Source organism: Phyllostomus discolor, chromosome 4 (assembly GCF_004126475.2).
Source record: "Phyllostomus discolor isolate MPI-MPIP mPhyDis1 chromosome 4, mPhyDis1.pri.v3, whole genome shotgun sequence".
Classification (NCBI taxonomy): Eukaryota; Metazoa; Chordata; class Mammalia; order Chiroptera; family Phyllostomidae; genus Phyllostomus; species Phyllostomus discolor.
In genome coordinates, this window is record NC_040906.2 from 71,307,250 (window position 1) to 71,327,508 (window position 20,259).

Here is a 20,259-nt window from a genome sequence, read left to right on the forward strand (position 1 = left end):
GGCAATTGGGAGAACTGTGTGAGGTCTCAAGGAGCCTACTTTGAAGGAGACTGAGGGGCTCATTGTCCTATAGATAGTGTTTCTTGTATCTTGTATCTTCTTCAATAAATGTCTATTTTTTATATTACATGGCTGGATACCTTCTGCACAGACCTCATATTCTCAACTGACTCTCTTAGAGAATTTGGTTGCACAGAGCAGGAAGTGACCCTAGGCAGTTAAGCAGAAAACTCACTTAATGAAAGCACAGGCAGTTGCTCACAGCGTGGGCAGAGGAAACGTCTTCTCTATCACCACCTCTGGTGGCTGGACACTTGGCACTGCTCCCTTGGACTTGACTTGGCCACAGCACCTGTGGGTCATTTCCACAGTGACCTGGGCCTTTGTACCACTTCTTTAAGACAGACAGTCCCAGGCTGCAACATTTGGTTGGAGCACCAGGTCCTGGGTTTCTTGCCAGCTTTCTGGACATGGGGAAAAGGCCATCCATAAATTTCATTTCTGTAGTGAAATGTGGAAACTTTTTTCCTATTTTAGGATTCCTCCTAAATAGGAAGAGAGAGTTCAGTGTGAGCAGCCTAAAAGAACAGCTGTTTACTGAAGTAATATTGTGAATATTCATAAGGACCTCCCAAGATAAGTTCCTAATCCGAGAACGCCTCTCCTCAGGATTTCAGGTACCATGACAGAGGGGTGGGGAGACTTGCTCCATGTCATAGGCAAAAGCCTTAAGAGTCAAAGCTCAGTTCTTCTCATTATAGATCCAAGTCCCGTTGATTGCACTGGCCTCATTACATACGTTGCACATAGTGAATGTTCAACCAGCATTTGCTAAATGAATGAGTGAATTGTTGGGTCTTTCACCATGCAATCACCTGCCTCAAACACACATGAAAAAAGGCGGGATAAAATTATCAACAGTAAAATCTCAGGGTTTTGGGGTAAGTTATTTAATCTCTCTAGATTGCAGTCTCCTTATCTTGTAAGATAAAACGTTGGCTGATGTCTAAGAACTTCCTTTTGAGTAAACTGCAAAAAGAATGTTGATTGCATATAAGACAATAGGAAATTGAACACTGATTAGATAACTTGATGTTAAGGAATTACTATTAACTATTTTTTAGGTGAGATAATAATGATATGGTTTGGCTTTTAAAGTGTCCTTGGTTTTTTTTTTTTTTTTTGCTTTTGTTTTTTAATCCTGACCTGAGGATATGTTTTACTGATTTTAGAGAGAGAGAGAGAGAGAGAGAGAGAGAGAAGGGAGGACAGGAGGGAGGGAGGAAGGGAGGGAGAAAGAGAGAGAGAGACAGACAGACAGACTGATATGAGAGAGAAACATCAGTCACTTGCCTCCTGTACACATCCCAACCAGAAATAGAACACGCAACCTAGGTAATGTGCCTTGACTGGGAACTGAACCTGCAACCTTTCGGTGTATGCGATGATGTTCCAACCAAATGAACCACCTGGCCAGAGCTACAGTGTCTTTGTTTTTTAAAGATCCATGCTGACCTGGTTGGCATAGGTCAGTGGATTGAGAGCAGGCTGTGAACCAAAGTGTTGCAGGTTTGATTCCCCACCAGGGCACATGCTTGGGTTGCAGGCCATAACCCCCAGCAACCACACATTGATGTTTCTCTCTCTCTCTCTGTCTCCCTCCCTTCCCTCTCTAGAGATAAATAAATAAAATCTTAAAAAAAAAAGATCCATGCTGAAATAATTTTGGGTGAAACAATATGTTGTCTGGTATCTGCTTTATAATTAGAGCAAGGAAGCGGGCAGGGAAATAGGTGAAAGAGTCCCTGAGCTGATCGTTGTTAAGGCTTGGCAATGTGAACATGAGGGTTTGTTTCCATCTTTTGTCTACATTTTATGTTTGAAAGTGTCCATAATAAAAAAAATTTTTTAAATATAACTCTTCCCGTAGCCCCTGTAGTGCTCATCACAGTCAGAACTTGCGGTGGACCCTGCTAGTTGTGTACCTGTCATCTCTTGTTCCCTGGGTCTTTATTAACAGAAGCTCCAGTTCCATCCAGTTACCTATTTTTCCACACACAGACCCAGTGACTCAAGACAGGTGACCTCCATCCTCTCGTTAGTCTCAGCCGATCGGAGCAAGCCCCGCCTTCTCGCCAATGAATGACTGGTTCTGGAAGGACATGGAATGCAAGGAGAAGTGTGCCAGAGCTTCTGAAAGGGTCCTCCCTACTCTCCTGGAAGGCCTCTGAAGGCAGCACTTCTCTCCTCAGATGCCACCATCAGCTGTGCTTTATCCTAGACTAGACGAGGGAGGAAGCCAACATGCTGAACAGTGGAGCAGAGAGAGAGAGAGAAAAAAAAAAAAACTTGACTCCTTGATACAAGTGCTGAGCTGCTGGAGCAAACAACCCCGAAGCCTACCCTCTCTCCGGACTCTGTTACATGGTATAATTAATACCTGTTCTTATTGGTGGAGCTGATTTGATTTTACAACCTAGAGTATCCTAACAGATACAGTGCTCAGCAAACACTCACCTTGACTACGGTGGAATGAGGATGGTCCTGCATTTACCTCCGTCGTTTGAGATGTAGGAAGTAACAGTGTAGGGGAAAAGGGCAGCGGTAGGAGGGGTCTGTCAGAGGGTGGAGACACTGGCATGCCCTGGCGCCATTCTCAGTCCAGACAGACAATTCTCCCTGAGGTCAGACCACCCTGCTTTGAGTGACACTAACCTGCAGCTCCAGGGCAAGTGTCAGTAACAGGAAAGCTGTGCCCCGCCCTTGCTGCTGTGGATTGCCTTTAGAACACGGTGGCACCCATTCTTGGCAGAACATTCACCACGAAAATTCTGCAAGTTCATTTTTATTAGTAAGGAATCCTGGAGGAAGGCTATTAACAGGAGCAGGCAGCAGGGGAGGGCCTGCAGCTGGTGGAGGGCTCTGACTCTGCCCACACGTTAGAGATGGACTTGCTGGTCTTTCCTTCATCCAGGTGTCCCACTTTCCCCATCCTTCTTAAAGGGACTTGAAATCCAGGGGATGACACCCTTGAATTGAGCCTGGGGTTACTCATAAAGCAGAGAACTTCTCTATAGTTTTTTCAGTAAAAGCTAATTAATATTTAATTGCTGGGAACCTCAGAGTAGGGGTCCTCCTGGACTCTCCTTTCTCCGGCACCCACTGCGGGCAGTCAAGCCCCAAATTTTCAACTTATTACTTCCCAGTCTCTTGTTGAGTCATCCCCCGCTTTTCACCTTCTCTGCCACTGCCCCAGTGCAAATCATCACCATCGCTCCCTCACCCCATGATTGCAATCCAGGGGTGTCCAACTCATTTTCACCAGGCGCCACAGCAGCTTCACAGTTGCTTTCAAATGACCGAATGTAATTTTAGGACTGTATTAATGTAACTACACCTTAACAGTTAAGCAAGAGCTCGGCACTGCCACTGGGTAGAAATAAGGTGTTGGGATGGATAAAACAAGGTGCCCGCCGGATTAGGACCGTGGGCCTTGTGTTGCTACCTGTGCAATAGCCTAACAGTCTCCCTGAATTGATTCCTGCCTCTTCCAACCCCTTCTCTCCACAACAGCCAGAGTGATCTCTTAAAAATGCAAATCTGAGGTGTCTTTTCCTTTTCTGGAACCCATCAATTGTTGCCCACTGCCAATCATGTTCTCCCAGCCTCTGCCTACCCACTCCCCCCACCCCAGCCTACACACTCCCTCCCCTGTTGTCTCCACCTGGAATCCAGGTTATCAGAGTTCCTTAAGCACACCTGCACACTCACCTCAAGGCTTTCCACCTAAGCTGCCCCACCACACCACCGGTGCATGCGGAGCTCTCTGCTCTCCAGCCCTCCCCCTCATTTCCACATGCCCTGCTCCTTTGTGTCTTCACTTAAATACCACTTCCTTGGAGAGAAGGCTTCTTACTCTGTCTCCCACGCCCAGCCGAGTTTATGTGAGCCCACAGCATCCTGTTCTTCTCTTTCTTAATAGTCAATATAATTGGAAACTGTTGCTTAATGTCTTTCTTTCCCACTAGATTTTAAGTGTAAAGAGGGTACAGATTTTGTCCACATAGCTCCACACCATCCTGAACACCTGTTACCATGCCTGGCCCTCAACTGATGATTCATAAATAAGTATTGGTTGGCTGCCTGTCAGAGGTAGCTACTGTTGAGACCTCCCAGGAGTGTGTTCCCAATTGCCCCTCAAAACCCTATTTGGCCTCTTAGAAGCCCATGGAACTTCACGCCCACCACACCAGCGCACAGCGCATGAAAAGAACCAGGTGTAAACAAACCAGGGGCCATTGGGAACCTGCAAGCAATGTTTTTGCCATACAGGGAAAAATGGCTTATTAGAATTCAGAACATTCCCCTCACAGACTTGTTTCTCACTGTTTGTTCTAAAATGTTTTGTATGACTCAAAGATTCAGACTACAGACTTGAAAGAGAAAGCAAGGCTGAGAGGAAGAAAGGCTGGCGCCATTTCCTGTTCCCCCACAGCACACATCAGGGGAGGCAGCGTCCTTGTCCTCCTGCTTCCTCGGCAATAGCAGAAGCCTTTAAAGTCCCCAAGTGAGCGCCCTCACCTGGGCTGCAGGGAGAGGTGTGGTGGGAAAAGCCACAGCTATGATACCCAGGCGTGGGGACCACATGAAGTGCCACAGATGGGAACCACTGGTCCCTTTCCCTGAGACAAGGGCATTCGAGGAGCTCCATGTCCTGAAAGGAGGTGTGACCCTGGGGCTGGAGCGGGTGCATGTGCACCCTCCCTCCTCTACACGAGGCTGTCAGGGTTATGTAGACTCATCTCTACTCTGGGTGTGAGAACACCCATTTCTCTTCAGAGTCAGCCACAGTCACTGGAAATTCATTGTCATGTCTCCCTCTGAAAAAGTCATGGAGTCACTTTTTCCTGGTGGGAGGTGGGAGCAGCTAGCCCTGGGCCACGTCAGTCCAGTGGCAGTTTCCTGGACCCAGCCAGGTGGCTAAGGCATCATGGTCTCCCAGAGGTGGGCCTGGCCACGGGGACTCTGGGAACTTGCCATATTGGAAATGGGGAAGGCAGAGGGTGTTAAACACAGAGACAGATTGTCAGAGTACAGAGGGTGGCAAGATTCAGCAGGCCTGCACTTGAATTCGGGCCTTGTGACCAAGAGCTCCTTACCTTTCTGAGGCTCACTGTCCTGAGGTCACACAGGTCTTCCTGGGGACCTGAAGAGAAATGCACGTGGATTCTGTGGCATTCAGGTGGCTCTGGATTCAAGATACAACTTGAACAATTATTATACAGAGGCTGAGCTTGAGAACCTAACCTCGCTTCTCCCACCTCACCATCCTGCCTTCAGAGCTGTTTCTCCACCACACACACCAATCCTGCCAGCCCTGGGCAGGAAGCTTTCTGGACCTCCCAAGGCCACACGGGAACTTCTCATCTGCTGAAGCTTCCCTAACCAGAGTGAGAACATGCCCCAGAGCAAGAGATGAAATTTCTTTTAAGTCCCTTGTTCTATTTTAAAAATTCATGTGAATTTTTGTTTCTTATTCTGCGATACATCCATGCTTGTTTTAATATAAGTATGTTATTTTCTTTAAATATTCAAATTAAATGTACAATTCTGAGAAGTTCCTGGGAGAAGGGGGTGGGCGGTAAGGAAGAGGAAGGAGGGCCTGGCCCCTCACATTCTGAAATTTGTTTAATTCTCCCCATAACCCTATAAGCTAGGAACTTCCCTTTTTGTGGAAGAATTAAAACATTACGGCTTTGTAAAACAGTGTATGAGCATCCCCCACAGTGTTAACTCCCTAAAAGAATCCCATGTAAACAATATCTGTAGTCCTTTTCTTGCCACTGACCTTGCCGAGTGTGGAACATCCGGCTCCCTGGGTCTGTGAGGCGCGCCTCACGTGTACAGTCCCTTGCAGGCACTGTCCCTACCCTTTCAATGGATGGCAGTGGCCTCCTGCCTAGATCCCATTCTGTTAATTAAATGTAAGCTTTGGCATGAAGTCAGCTGTGCCGTAAGCTGAGAGAAGTGATAGGAGGGACACTTCTTAAGGCCCTGCCTGATCTTTGTTTTAGAAGCTGCTGAGCCCAGTGGGGATTCACTATCCAGTACAGTCATGAGCCAGCTACTCAGGGGTGTGTTTGCATAGAGAGAGGGGGTAATGTGCACTTCAACGCAGAGGCTGGGGAGGAGGGATGGGGCTGGATGTTATGGTGTCTGTGCCCCCTGCCCTGTGGATGAGAGGGTGCAATTAGAAAGAAGTTGCAGGCAGGTCAATGAGCTCCTTGCAATGGGGACCTTGGAGCCCCAGGCACAGAGGGTGACACACAACATGGGGTTGGGATGAAGGCCCATCTCTTCATGTCAGCAGGGCAGGTAGGGGCTCAGGAGGAAGGCAGTGCTCCCAGAAATCCTAGCCAAAACAGTCACCAGCAGCTTCACAGGGAGCAGTGGGCAGTGCAAGGGCTAGGCAGAAGGTCCCAAGACAGGAGGTACTTCTTTCCCATGGAGAAGACTTCAGCAACATTGTGGGGAGACTTCCAGGGGATGCCAGGGCAGGGGTAATGAGCCAGTATAGTTTAATGTTAATACTTTTTAATGAATATTCACACACAGGCAGGGCTTGGGGAAATTAATCTTAGAGAAAAATTCCATCAACCAAGCATTAATCATGTGATTTTTTTCCTATAGTGTATATGTGCCTAAAATCAAAAACAGAAAATAGACAAATTGGAACTCTATATGAAATGGCTTTGCCCCTTCAAAGTGGTACTGAAGGAGGTTATGCACTCATTCCAAGAAGCTCACAGCATTTGCAGATATCATCTTTGGGAACTGACTTCAGAGCCATCCTGTGAGTCATGCTTTAGAGTCAGCTGGTCTGACCACTCATGTCATTCCTCAGGTTTGCCTTCAAATAACTTTTGTGTGATTCCAAAGATAAAATCCTTCCTCCAATGATTATCCTCTTTCACCAAGCCCGTTTCTCTGCAGGCAGGACATCTCTTGAACCAGTAGTACCAGTGGAACCAGTGGTTCATCTTTGCCCACTCAAGCCCTGGCCAGGCCCTTCAGAAATGCTGGATCACTATTTAGTTCTGTGGTTGTTCCCTTCGCCCCACGGGGCTCTTTCCATCACTATTGTGCCTTATACACATTGTGGACATCAAAACATTTGCATTATCTTTGCTGGCGTTTTTTTTTATATTAAATAGTTAACATTTGTTCCAGAAAGGGAAGGGTTATTCTAAGTCTGCACCCACCAAAACCTACAGCAGAAATGCCTTCTGGCAGGAGCATCAACCATTCAGCTTTTTTTGTTGGTTGACGTCACAGAGAACAGTCTGTCAACATTTTTCCTTACGTTGCTTTTCTTTTCGGGGGCACAGAATGGAGATGAAAAAGCACAGCTCTGGGAGCTGACAGAACTGAGAGCTGGCACTCAAGGGATTGATTATGTATTCACTTATTTATTACAATTTTTTAAAAAATGGCCCAGCTGCTTCAGCTTATGCAAGCTGGGTTGAAGTATTTCACTCGATAGTGTTCTCATCTGGTGGCTACAATACTGAGTGATTTAATGCAAAGGTTTTTTTCAAACCTAAAAGAAGAAAATCAAAATTAAGTAAAAAATAATGTTGAAAACTGAAGCTGGAATTCACACACTCAAGTGTTTTAAAGAAATGCCCACCTCTTTGCTTCCCCTTCCGTATGGGCTGATCCATAGTAGCCACCCTTTCCAGTGGTGCCTGTAAGAACACCTCACAGGACAGAATTCCCCAGTCTGATGTGGGTCCCTCAGGGGACCTCAGCAGCCCAGGCCCAGACCTGTTCACCTGTGTCTTGTAAATGCCCCCTGGTGATCGTGCTGTGGCCCTCTGGTGGAGAATATGCAATCTACAGCCATCAGATCGCTGCTGCCCTGTGGTTTCTATCTCGTGATTGTCATTATTCCTGATAAATTATGTTTGCTCAAATGACGGACTAGCCCCATTCCAATGGTCTTAGACAGAAGGAGAAGTTCATTGGCTCATGGAACTGGGAATGCAGGGGTAGGTTTGGCACACAGTGTGGTTTGGTTAAGCTACTCAAATAGTGTCAAGCTCAGGCTTCCCTCACCTCTTGGCTTGGCTGCCTCATGTTGACGATTTTCTCAGACAAGCTCTGTTGTGACAGCAGGATGGCTGCCAGCTACCCTGGCATCAGAACCTCCGAGTCCATCAGAAAGTTAGTTTCTCTTTCTCAGTCATTTGAATAAAATTCTATGACTTGACTCTCTCTGTGGTCCAAATGGATTCCCAAGCAGCCATTTCATCTCTACCAGGCCAAGTTCATTGGTAGAACACAGAAGCCACTCTAGGTACTTAAAGCAGAGAGGGTTTAACTCCAGTATTAGGTGCTTGCAAAATTGTTGGATGGTCTAAAGCAGCAATTTTCAACTGGTGTGCCACAAGAATGTTTAAAACATGCAATACCTGACTAGTCAGGAGCACCGACCTATTTTCCCTTAGATCATCAAATAAAAAAATGAAAACAGCCAACACAACAATAGCTGTCTGGTGTGAATGCCCTGTCTTGAACCATAAATATATAGGTCACAGGGTTGTATCTTATTGGCACATTGCATAATAAGGTTGTGTCTGGTTGGTTAATTTTTGGTACCAGAAATCCTTATATACAAGTATAGGTGCCTGATTTTTTAAAAAGTCACTTCAGAACAAAAAGGGTAAGTAATTACTATCATTATTTTTTTGTGATACAATAAATATTACATCTATTTTATCAGATCAGCAAAAAATATATTTTTCTGTGTGCTGCAGAATTTTAGTAATTAGTTTATGTGTGCCATGAGGTGAAACAGGTTGAAGATCACTGGTCTAAAGGAATGAAAGGAAAGGTCAAGTCCACCTGTAGCCCAGGGACTGACAGTGGGACGAGTTCGATTGCCCAGAGGAAACTAGATTGTAGTGTAACTATTATACTGCTGCTAGAAGGAGAGGTAAAGATGCTGGATAACAAAACCAAAAAATGTCTTCTGTAAGGTATATATGATGCTTTATTGTTTACAAGTACCTCCACCTACGCTCCTCCATTTGATTCTCACAAAAGCACCATGGGAGGAAGGTCAATATATTCCCATTTTACAAATGAGAAAGTGCAGACTCAGAGGTTAAGATTGTGCCCAAGTTAATCCCTTACAGCTGGTGAGGGGTAGTACTTAGATTCAGACTCAGTCTTCTGGCTCGAATTCCACTACTTGGGCTGCAGTGGACTGTGGAAGAAACTTCATTCTGAAACAAAGGTTTCAGGCCCCAGCCCTTGTGTGCAGAGCCCTGTGCCAGGGGCCTATGCGGGAAGGCGTCCCGGCTTCCTGGCAGCTATGGGCCAGGTGGGTGCACAGGGTCACAGAGGACCCTGTATAAGAGGAGTGGAGGGAAACTTGCATAAACACCTTGGATGTTTTGCCCACCTTTCATTTGGGGTTTATGTGAAGAAAAGAAACGGAGTTTTCAGGTGCGTTTGTCTAATGCGGGGTGTTTCAAGATACCACAGTATCATTTTAAATATCTGAATTTCTCCTAATTACTAATATTTTTAGTATTAGCCATTCCCATGTAAATGCAAAATCTCCTTTGATAATAGATCAAAGCAGATCCCGCCTCCAAGCCTTCCCTGTGGGCTGGAAAATGACTGGGTTTGCACAAACCTGATTAGAGCTGCACAGAGCTGCTACCAGCCCTACAAATGCCTCCGGTGTCAGGACCTAGAAAAACTCCACTGCCAGGTCAGCAAGGGCTTCCTCTCCAGTGACTCTCAGAGACTTGGGCCATTTTAGTGACAGAGATCTCAAAACCAGACTGCATAGTGTCCTGGTAGCACCACATTGTAAAGAAGGGGGCTTACTCCAGGGTCAGTGGGGCAGCAAGACTTTGTTCTTGGGGAAGAAGAGGAAGCATTACCATCTGTCCTCTGGAGGTCAGATACTGCATGGCCCTGTGCAGCTGCCACGTGCAGATGGCTCCACCCCACTGGGTAATGGGGCTGAAGATCACATTTGCGATCAAGGAAATTCCTCCTTTCCACATGTGTGGCTTGGCCATCACACTCCTAGAATCCTCACCACCTGTCTTGGGCTGCTCTAAATTACCACCGACTGGGTGATTTAAATAACAAATATTTATTTCTCACAGTTCTGGAAGATGGGATGTCCAAAAGTAATGTGTTAGTGGTTTCGGTTCTGATGAGAGCCCTCTTCCTGGTTTGCAGATGACCTCCTTCTTGTGTCCTCACGTGCTGAAGGACAGAGAGCAAACTTTTCTCATAAGACCGTAATCCCACCATGGGGGCTCCACTCTCATGACCTAATTACTTCTCAGAGGCTCTACTCCTAATACCGTCACATGGAGGGTTGGCATTTCAACACACACAAAGATTCAGTTCATAGCACCATCCTGCTGTAGGGGAGGCTGGGGTAAGAGCTGGTCACTCCTGGAGTCTTGGCCCAAAGTGACCAAGTTGTGCCTTTCTTTTTGTCCTCCACAGCAGACCCTGATGATGCCTTTATGACATTCCACACAGTAAGCTGGTTGGTTCTGTTTTTCTCCAATTGCTTACTTTCAAACAAAGTTAAGAAAACACTGCTTTTATCGGCTGAATTTTGCCTCTCCCAAAATTTACTTGTTGATGTCCTATCCCCCAGCTCCACAGAATGCGACTGTTTTGGGAGGGAGGGTCTTTAAAGAGGTAGTAAATTTGAGGTAAGGTGATTAGGGGGACCTAATCCAATAACAATGGTGTCCTTATAAGGAAAGATTAGACATGCACAGAAGGAAGACCAAATAAGGACTCGAGGAGAAGATGCCTATCTACAGGCCAAGGAGAGAGGCCTCAGAAGAAAGTAACCCTGCTGATACTTGATCTTGGAATTCTGGCCTCTAGGACCATGAGACAATAAACTGTTGTTTAAGCCACCTTGTCAGTGGTGCTTGGTTACAGCATCCCTAGTAGGCTAATACACCTTCCCTTCAGACCAACTGTCAGTATGATTTCCTGCCTCTGTTCTCTGGCCCTTATCTTAATAGCACTCCTGACAATTTGCCCTCCAGATTCAGAGATGGCAATGAAGCTATGACCGGTACGTGTGTAAATGAAGTCATCTCCCAAGCATGGCCCTGGACTCATTCATACACACCTTCTTTCTCTGGCTCCCTCTAGGGCCAAGAAAAGGCAAAGGCTTACCAGGTGCTTCTGGCTAGGGAGCAGTCCATGGACGGAAACTGAGAGGAGGTGAGGGCCACACGTATGTGATAGCTGTCCCTGGTCTCTGCCTTTGCCATTCTAGCCAACCGCCTCACTGGGTATTTATACCTCCATGTCTTCTCACCATTAGTGGCTTAATCCAGTGGGCCTTGTCTTCCCACGTTTATCTCCAACTACATCAACACAACTCGCAGACACATGTAATGCCTGGATTGGCTCATGCTTCCTAGACAGGGTTAGTGCCTTGTCTCATGCATGCATGATAGGCTCATCATGGTCACACGTCTGAGCTGATCAGACCTTATCAATCATGGCAGTTGATGTACCCTCTTGCTCTCAGTCCTTCATGGTATAGCTTGTGTACTTGTTACAGTATTTTAAAAAAACATTGTGAAATCTTAGGAGAATAAGGGTTAACTGCATCATTAGTAGTTGTACAGTGCAGATTGCCTCTCCCCTTCAGAAGTCTCATAGCACCTGGTGTTTTAAGACAACCAGTCTTTCCATCTGCACCTCAAGACAATCACATTTGTGTGTCTGCTGTCTCTACCAATCTTCCTTTGTGGACAGGCTCTTTCTGGGACCCACTATGTCATTTCCACTGTACCCAGCACAAATCCTGACATGCATAGGGGCTTAATTAATATTTATTGAAGGAATAAATTATGCTCATAATTTAGATTGATTTGCACTTATTAGCATTTTAATTTCAAAATTGTTCTCCTTTTTCATCCTCACTGTAACCATCTTTACAGTTAAGGAAACAGAGATACATGAAAGTAGAGGGGAAGGTCCCCTAGGCTGTCATGAGGAACCTCTACTCTGCTTTTTCAAGCACAATTTTCTCCTCATTCTCTTTGGGTCTGACACTCTTAAGATGAGTCTCTTCCAAAATAATTAGCATAGCACTTCCTGTGGTACCTGGACTAAAGTAGGCATTCAGTAAAGATCTGATGAAAGATGTTTGGATGAATGAATGAATGAATGAATGAATGAATATATGAATGAACAAACCCCAGAGTAAAGTACAGATGTTCTTATTCAGCCAACCAGTACCTCAAACTTTCTTAAAATTTGTCCTCATCATTGGGCCTAATCACCTTCACTTAGAACATGGTTTTGACAATGTTTGCACCAGGCGTCCCAACCTCAGAAGAAGCCATAACCTTGGTGACTTTGCCAAGAATCCAGAATTTTCCACAGCAGTACAACTTCCTCTGAAGCCTCCTGTTTGGCCTTAAAAATCCATGTGGATTGTGCGGTCTACTCTATAACACAGGTGTATTCATGTATATGTTTTTAATTACTTGTAGCTGAATGAAACTGATGCTCTATGAAGATGTGCCCTCCACTGTAGGTTCCAGCACCTCTGGCACATCACTGTATGTTCAGGGGTCTATGTATCGTGAGTGATTAGCAAATGCTTAGGCCAAGGTACATAGAAAATATTAGAACTACTTGTATGTACCTTTCTCATTACCCTGCCACTTCACAAGAAGAGGGACAGAGAGTCAGGCTGTAAAGTCTGTAATTCATGCACATCTTCCTCTTCTTTCAGGGTCTGGGAAGGTCAGGAGGAAATGAGGGTTTTTGACCTCATAAAAATGAGAAAGAGTCTTCTCCATTCTTCTATCACCTGCTGGGTTGCTGAGTTAGGAAATCCCTATGGGATTCCCAAGGGTGGCACTGTCCTGCCTTAAGCCCAGCTAACAGCGGGCAGGACCCCAGTGTCCACCCTTGCCTTCCCCCACCCCTGGCGGGCAGGGTCAGGGTGGGAGAGCTTTCTTGGACCCTGCGGTCCGGAGCCAAGCAGGGCTGTTGGTGGGTACTCGGAGGCCCTCAGAGCAGTGCCTGCTGTCACCCCTGAAATGAGAGAAACCTGGATTGTTTGTGACATCCAGAGGTCAAAGAAGGAAGAAACTGACTGGCCAGAGTATGCATGAGGGTGGGAATAGCTTGATCTTAAACTGGGTGTATCTACAATTACATTTTTAGCTCAATGTCAACAAGTGGCTCGAGGTACAACCTTCCCTGTGGTCTGCATTCCCAGCACACAAGCAAATCTACCTCAGGCTGCCAGACAGAGGCCCAACAGCAAAGAGATCTGACACAGAATGGCAAAGACACACCTCAGAGCAAATATACACATACTGAGCAGAACCAGGAGTCCAGGCACCTCCTGCAGCTCTCAGACGTCAGTGTGCATGGAAAACGCCTGGGGTCGGGCAGCTTATTACAGGTGCAGTTTGAAGGTCCACCCTAGGGACTGTGACCTGTAGCTGTAGGTTGGTCCCAGGGATTTGCATTTTATTTTTTATTATTTTTAGATGTTATTTATTTATTTTTAGACAGAGAAGGGAGGGAGAAAGAGAGGGAGAGAAACAACCATGTGTGGCTGCCTCTGGCACGACCCCCACTGGGGGCCTGACCCATAACCCAGGCATGTGCCCTAGGCTGGGAATCCAACGGGTGACCCTCTGATTCATAGGCTGGTACTCAACCACTGAGCCACACTGGCCAGAATGGAATGTGCGTTTCATATGAGCTCCTCTGATGGGATGGCCTGGGAGCTGCTCTTCACTGAGAGGACAAAGGGAGCCGGAGAGAGGTCATGGGGCAGCTGGGTACAGAGCTGAGGTGCTGGTGGGACAGAGGGAGAGAGATACGCTGCAGCATCCAACAACAAGGGGGCTGGTGGCGAGCTTGGTGGGCTCAGTTTCAATGGAGGGCTCATGCAGGCCTCGGAGCAGGGGCTCCTCCATCTGCAATAGAGCACCAGCAAGTTGAAGCCTCTGCACTCAGCCTCAGTGATAAGTGATGCAACAGAGAATCAGGCCATGCAAATCAAGAAAAGAGCAAGGAATCAGAAAATGTAAACACAGAAAAGAATATTTAAAAAATGCATACAAGGCAAAGAATGAATATGACAAGTATAGGTACTCTTTCAAAATGCTGCAGATGTGGTGGAGAACATGGGTAAAAGGCCTTTTTGCTCAGTGTTTTGTTTCAATCTTTTTGGCGAGGAGAGCATCCCCCATACATTTGCCTGCTGCCTGGAGATGTGGGTAGAGAAGGAGATGCTGAAGGTGCTGGAGGGGCAATCAGGGATGTCCCCGAGGGGGCAGGGCACAGATGACAGACTGGTCATCTTCCTTTTAGACAAAGGAAGTAAATGCTTTTACTCCCTCCTGACCCTCAAGAAGAGTCAGGAAGAAGGATAATAACATATGAAGCCTGGAACAGTTTTGTCTGGGGAGGGGAGTAGGGTTCCCATCGGCAGCTTGCAACTTCTCTGTCATTTTGGGCCCACTCCTCCTGTTTTCCTATGGAGGAACTTCAGCCAGACTGCCTCACCTGGCCTCTCCACCCCCAGGCCTCCCTCTCCTGTGGGGTGTTACCAGGAGGAAGATGCCTTTAGGAGAAAGAGCTGAGAGTGCCGCATTGGGCCCTAGCTCCCTGCTCCCTTCCCTTCTTTCATTTATCTGCTCCCTGCTGTGTTTGGAGGAGGGGGCTGGCTAGGACCACTTCAGGGTGTGAGAACACCAACTCCTCATAGGAGGATCCTAGACCATGGGAGGCACCATGGAGAAGGATTTAGGAGAGTACAATGCTTTCCATCCCACTTTGCAGAGCCCTGCCTTGGTGGGCAGGATTCTGGGACTCACCCCTCTTCTTCTACCTAAGCAGCTCACTCAGCTCATATGTACCTCCTTTGTTTCTGCTTCCTTATGAAGAAAGGCTGCTTCTGGGAATTTTAAAAAATATATTTATTTTTTAAAAACCACAAATCTAGTGCAGCTGCCTCATTTTTCAGATAAGGAGGCCCAGAGAGTAAACTCTCACCTTCCTAGTTTTCAGTTTTGATTTGGGTGTTGGACATTTTCTTAAATTGGATCATACTTTTTATCCAAGTTCTGACTAGAATCAAAAGAATTACAGTGAAACAGATTTTCTTCAAAAGCTGAGTTCAGGTCAGTGACATTGGCAATGGCCAACAAGCAAGCAAACAAGCCCCGGAAACAGGGAGGCGTGTGTGTTTTTTGTCTTAAAACAATAGAAGTTTCTTTGCTTTAATGTTGGATGCTACACGTTTGAAATCAAGGTGTGAGCAGGGTCGCTGCACCTCCAAAGGCTTTCGTAAAGAACCCGGTGCCTCTAGCTTCCGGGTGTTCCTTGGTGTGTGGCACATCAGTCCAATCTGTTTCCATCTTCTCGTGGCCTTCTCCGCTGTGTCTCTGTGTCCCTTCCTCTCCTTAGAAGCACACTGGCCATTGACTCTAGAGCCCACTGTAAGTGCATTTGTTTGTTTTGCTTTTATTGTATCATAAGCTTAATGATTACAGAGATCAGGCCTTACCTCTTCTTATAAGGACACCAGTACTACTTAGGGTCCCACCCCTACAACCTCATTACAGATCTTATCTGTGAATACAGTCACGAGGGGATTGGGGCTTCAACATATGAATTTTGGGGTTTAGTTGACAACAGTCCCTTAACCCCTCTGAGGATGCTCTGCTCTGGGTATGGGCTTGTCCTCTCACACACCTCATCCTGTGCCACTTGACTCAGGCCCAGTCAAGTCTTAGTAACTTTCAGCAGCCCAGCTGGGAGCTGGGAGCACACATACTGCAGACAGCAGTTTCCTTCTGTTTTGCTCTTGGAGATCTGAAATCCTTAAAACCCAGCCGAATGCCAGGAAAAGTGCTCTTGTCCAATATGACCCATGTGGGACCTCTCTGTCCTTTGGAGAGTAGGTTAAATTTGGCCCAAACTCTAATTCCATGGCCCCCCTAGTTTTTTTTTTGCCTGATTACCACCAGCTTCTCCTGGACTCCTTGCTAAGTTCTTTGGGCCTCTTGGCCTCAGATGAGACACAGGAGCCCATCCCTTCACTTTTTCCACACATGTCCAGACACATGCAGCAGTTTCACTCGTCAAGTGGGGACAGCGTGAGATCCTATCAGCGCGAACAACCTTCTGTAACTGCCTCCTGGCCCCTCTCAGCCTTCCCTTCCCATCTTTCCCAAAGCCCAGGTTCTCCTGCTTCACCAGCCCCCTTCCCTCCCAGAGGCTGGTTTCCATTCCAGGGTGCTCACAGGGGTGGAGATAGTGAGCTGCCCAGACCCCCCATCAGGGCCGAGGTACTCATCCCCCACCTGAGGGAGGTGCTGCCTCCCGCAGCTCCCACAGCCCCGTCTCACTTTACAGGGCATCCTAGGCCCAAGGACTTCCACATGGGGCGCAGCCCCATGTTTCAGTTTGAGACAACTCCCAGGAGCGTCCCAGCTAAGGCGCCCCTTGGGATCGGCTGCCTCCTTTGCTGCGACTTCCCCCTCCGCTCAGTCAGGCTGTCCTTCATCGCAGGTGTCATCCTGACAGCCTTCCCTGATACACTTCCTGCTCTCAAACCTCCACCTCAGAGACCATCTCTGGAAAACGGGACCCACTACCCATGGTCTGGCTGTCATAGGGGCTGCCCCTTCATGGGAATCTGAACTCCCCCAGGCTCCCCAGAGTCCCGGCAAATCCAAGTCTCTCCAGTCCTGACCATCATCTCCATTTTATTGACAGAGAAACTAAGGTTCAGACAGGAGGAGGCATGCAGGCCCAGCTGCCACCATTCTATCAGTGACTGAGCCCACTGGAAGGTCATAGCTACTGGGTTATGTGTAACTCCTGTTAGTGTGGTTAGTTGACTCACCATGTGGCCCTGTGGGGGCCTGATGGTAAAACTAAGCCCCATGGTCCTGGCTATGGGAGAAGAAAAATCTCTCCCCCACCCTTAGTCCACCCCCTTGTGCTGCCTTGCAGGCCTGCTCTATCCACAATCCATTCTTCTTAGTTAGCATCTCCACTCTTTCCCATTTGGAAAGCTCAAATCTCCCTGTTGGATTTGGATCAGGTTTTTTCAGTTGCCAGGAACTGAGCCCACTGTGGATGCCTCAGGTAGGCTCAGGTGATCTCAGGAACTCCCACGAAGCAAGAGTGCTGGAGCTTAGGAAGGGTCATTCCCAGACCCGCAGACAGCACCTGTCATCTCCTGTCGGGAGGCAGTAGTGCATGTGGCTAAAAGCGAGGCCTCGGGAGCCTATTCAGTTTATGTCGTGGCTTCACTGTGAGTCCTCTTGGGCACAACTTCTTCTTCCTCTGTAAAATGAGGCTAATCTATCGCATAGGATTGCTATGAGAATAAATTAGTAAATTAATGTAAAGGTCTAAGTCTAGCACTTGGCCTATGTGAAGCACTCTAGGCTGCTTATTCTCTTTCACTTGTGGGTTCTCCTCTCTCCTCCTTCTGTGTGTTGTTCTCTCCTTTTGTAGCCACTTCCCAGGGGTCCCCATGAGTTAGGCATGCATGTGACCAGATAATAGTCACTTGATTCTCCTCTACTTGATTTTCAGCTCGAAGATCTGTTCATTTCCTCTGTGGCCCTTTATTTGGGACTCCTATGAGAAGGGGTGTGATTTTTGAACCTGATCATTGAAGATAAGTTGTTGGCAACTTGGGTTGGCCCTCCTCAAATCAGGTGCCCCCCTCAGTCCAGTCCTGTGTGGCTGGGATCATGGGGACAACTGAGTCCCTCTGCACTCAGCAGGCACATGGTAGGGAGTGTGGGGAGGGCAGAATGCCCAAATACAAGTACACCTGCTGCATCATTCTGTGAAACAGCCACAATCTTTGACTTCCCCATCACTATGGTTTCTTTCTCTTCCTAACATGTTCAAAGGTATCTTTTTTATGGCTTTGCTTCCTCTCCACCTCCTTAACCCTTACATTGGACCGCCCCCTCTACCCACTCACCTGGAAGCATTTTCTTGGAGGCCCTATTTGTCTCCTCGAAACATCCACAGATGTCTGCTCGGTTCTTTTCCTCCTGAACTCTCTGCATCATTGAGCCTTCTGATTATCCCTCTATAAAATCTCCCCCCTTGTTTTCCATCCTTATGGTCCTCCTGCTTCGCTACTTCTGCTACTTTAATAGATACTTGGGGGTCTAATCTCTGTCTTACGTCATAAGCTTCTAGAAGTTAGACACTGTCTTGCACAATTCCACAGTCCACACAGGCTTCCACACAATAGTGTTCAATTTGCACTGTGAGCATTTTAGTTAGCTTTTGCTAGATTGTGCTGCAGGAACAGCCTCAAAATCCTACTGGCTTAAAACAGCAAAGGTTTTTCTCTCTTGCTCATGTTTCACTCCTGTAGGTCAGCACAGCTCCACTGAGCCCCGTCCAGCTCTAAGCAACACATCTCTTTCATTGTAGGACTCAGGCTGAGGGAATAAGTCTCATCCAGGATAAAAACTGTTGGGGAAGAAAAGAGCAGGAGACCTGACAAAAATACATAGTGGCTCTTAAAGCTTCTTTTTGGAACAGGCCCTGTCACTTCTACTCACAATCCATTGACCAAAAGTAGCCCACAGCCAAGCATGATGTCCTCAGGGTGGGAAGCAGGAAGACATCACAAGTCATATGGCAATGAGGTGCTTTTATAGGAAGGGGGTTGTGAACAAGTGGGAAAATTATACAGCATTGCACAAAGTAATTAAACAGTACTGTTTAGGAACCATTGACGGGGGCAGGCTTAAAGGCATTACATAGGAAGTGCGATGGCAGCCATAATTCTATACAACGAGGGGTCAGTTTTAAGTTATGACTCCACCCAGAATATGACAACTCTCCCATGAAATGGGGCCTAAGGCCTCTGCTCCACCTGGTGCTGCCTCCACACAGAAAACAAACAGCCGTCAGAACGTGCAGGGGGTAGAGACAGGAGCTACAAGCCCCACAATCCAGGGCCAGATTTTTCAGAGCTTGATGGAGGAAATCGAAGTATTTTGTAGGAAACAATGGACACTTAGTGTTTAATGGTTAGGTTTTATGCAAGAGCAAGCGCAAAGGCTGAGGCATCACCAAGAGCCTGAGGCTAGAGGCAGCAGATGACACTGGGCAAGAACAACATGGAAACCCGAAGTCGACCTGGATTCGACTGCAGCAATGCCTTCAGTTAGACGGGTGGAGTCATTGCCCCTTCCCTGGTGGAAGAGGACCAGAGACAACCCTTGAGGTCCTTTGTTGTTAAGCACGAAGAATAAAATGTATCTGGTTCTTACCGCAGAGTGTTGGGTTAGTTTCAATGAGTATTTGGAGCTGGTTTCATAGACATCTTGAGGAATCATTATCTGGACTGAGTGGGACCTACCTGCCTAGCACAGTGCTGGTATCCAGAATGGGTGAAACCGGGTGAACAGCCCTTCAATCCAGAATTCAGTGTTACTGAGGTTTGTATCCAGGCATGATAAGCATTCTCAATGCAGGAGATCCATTCTTCCTGGACCTCAGATGGAGCCAGGTTCCTGGGAAGGAGGAGGAGGAGGCCCCTGGTGGGGCTGAACCTAGTTAATGGATGCAATTGCTCTGTCAGGGACATGGACTAATTGTTAGAGGGCATGATTTGAGAACCCAGAGGTGAGTGTTTCTTTTTAGCAGCTTTGGCTGATTCTGAGCCACCCTTGATATGAAACTCAGACTCTGAGCTAGCTCTAACTAGGAATCCAATTGCACCAAACTGTCACGACAGCTTCCAATCTCACTGGAGAATGTTCAGAGGCGCAGGAGCAGTTCACATTGCACGGCACATAGTGTCTTTCTCGCAAACCTCTTTATAAGACAGAAATCTTTGGGGGGCAAGTCTCTTCGTCTAAATCTCCTCCTGCTCCCCCTACAGGAAATGGGGTGGGTTGAGAGTGGGGGACTGCTTCTTTCTTCATCTTTCCCCCACAACAGTTCCTCCTTCTCCAAGGAAGCCCCCTCCTGCCCTGCAGTGTGGCTGGGGTGGCTCCCTTTACCCCACAAAGGGGCGATCACAGCATCTTTCCCTCAAAGATAGCTTCTTCCCTCCAGAAACCTTCATGTAACAGCTACCAAGAAGAAATTTTCTCTGTATCATTACGAAATGTACAGATATGTTTTTGTGTGTGTGATTGTATACAGTTATAT

At 47.1% G+C, this 20,259-nt stretch overlaps 1 long non-coding RNA gene across 1 annotated transcript; it reads left to right on the forward strand.

Annotated features, from left to right (window-relative positions):
* Window positions 1-870: 870 nt before the first annotated feature.
* LOC118500117 lies at window positions 871-12,873 on the forward strand. Its single transcript, XR_004902645.1, has 3 exons — window positions 871-941; window positions 11,215-11,299; window positions 12,398-12,873. It is a non-coding gene; the product is annotated as an uncharacterized LOC118500117 (long non-coding RNA).
* Window positions 12,874-20,259: the final 7,386 nt, after the last annotated feature.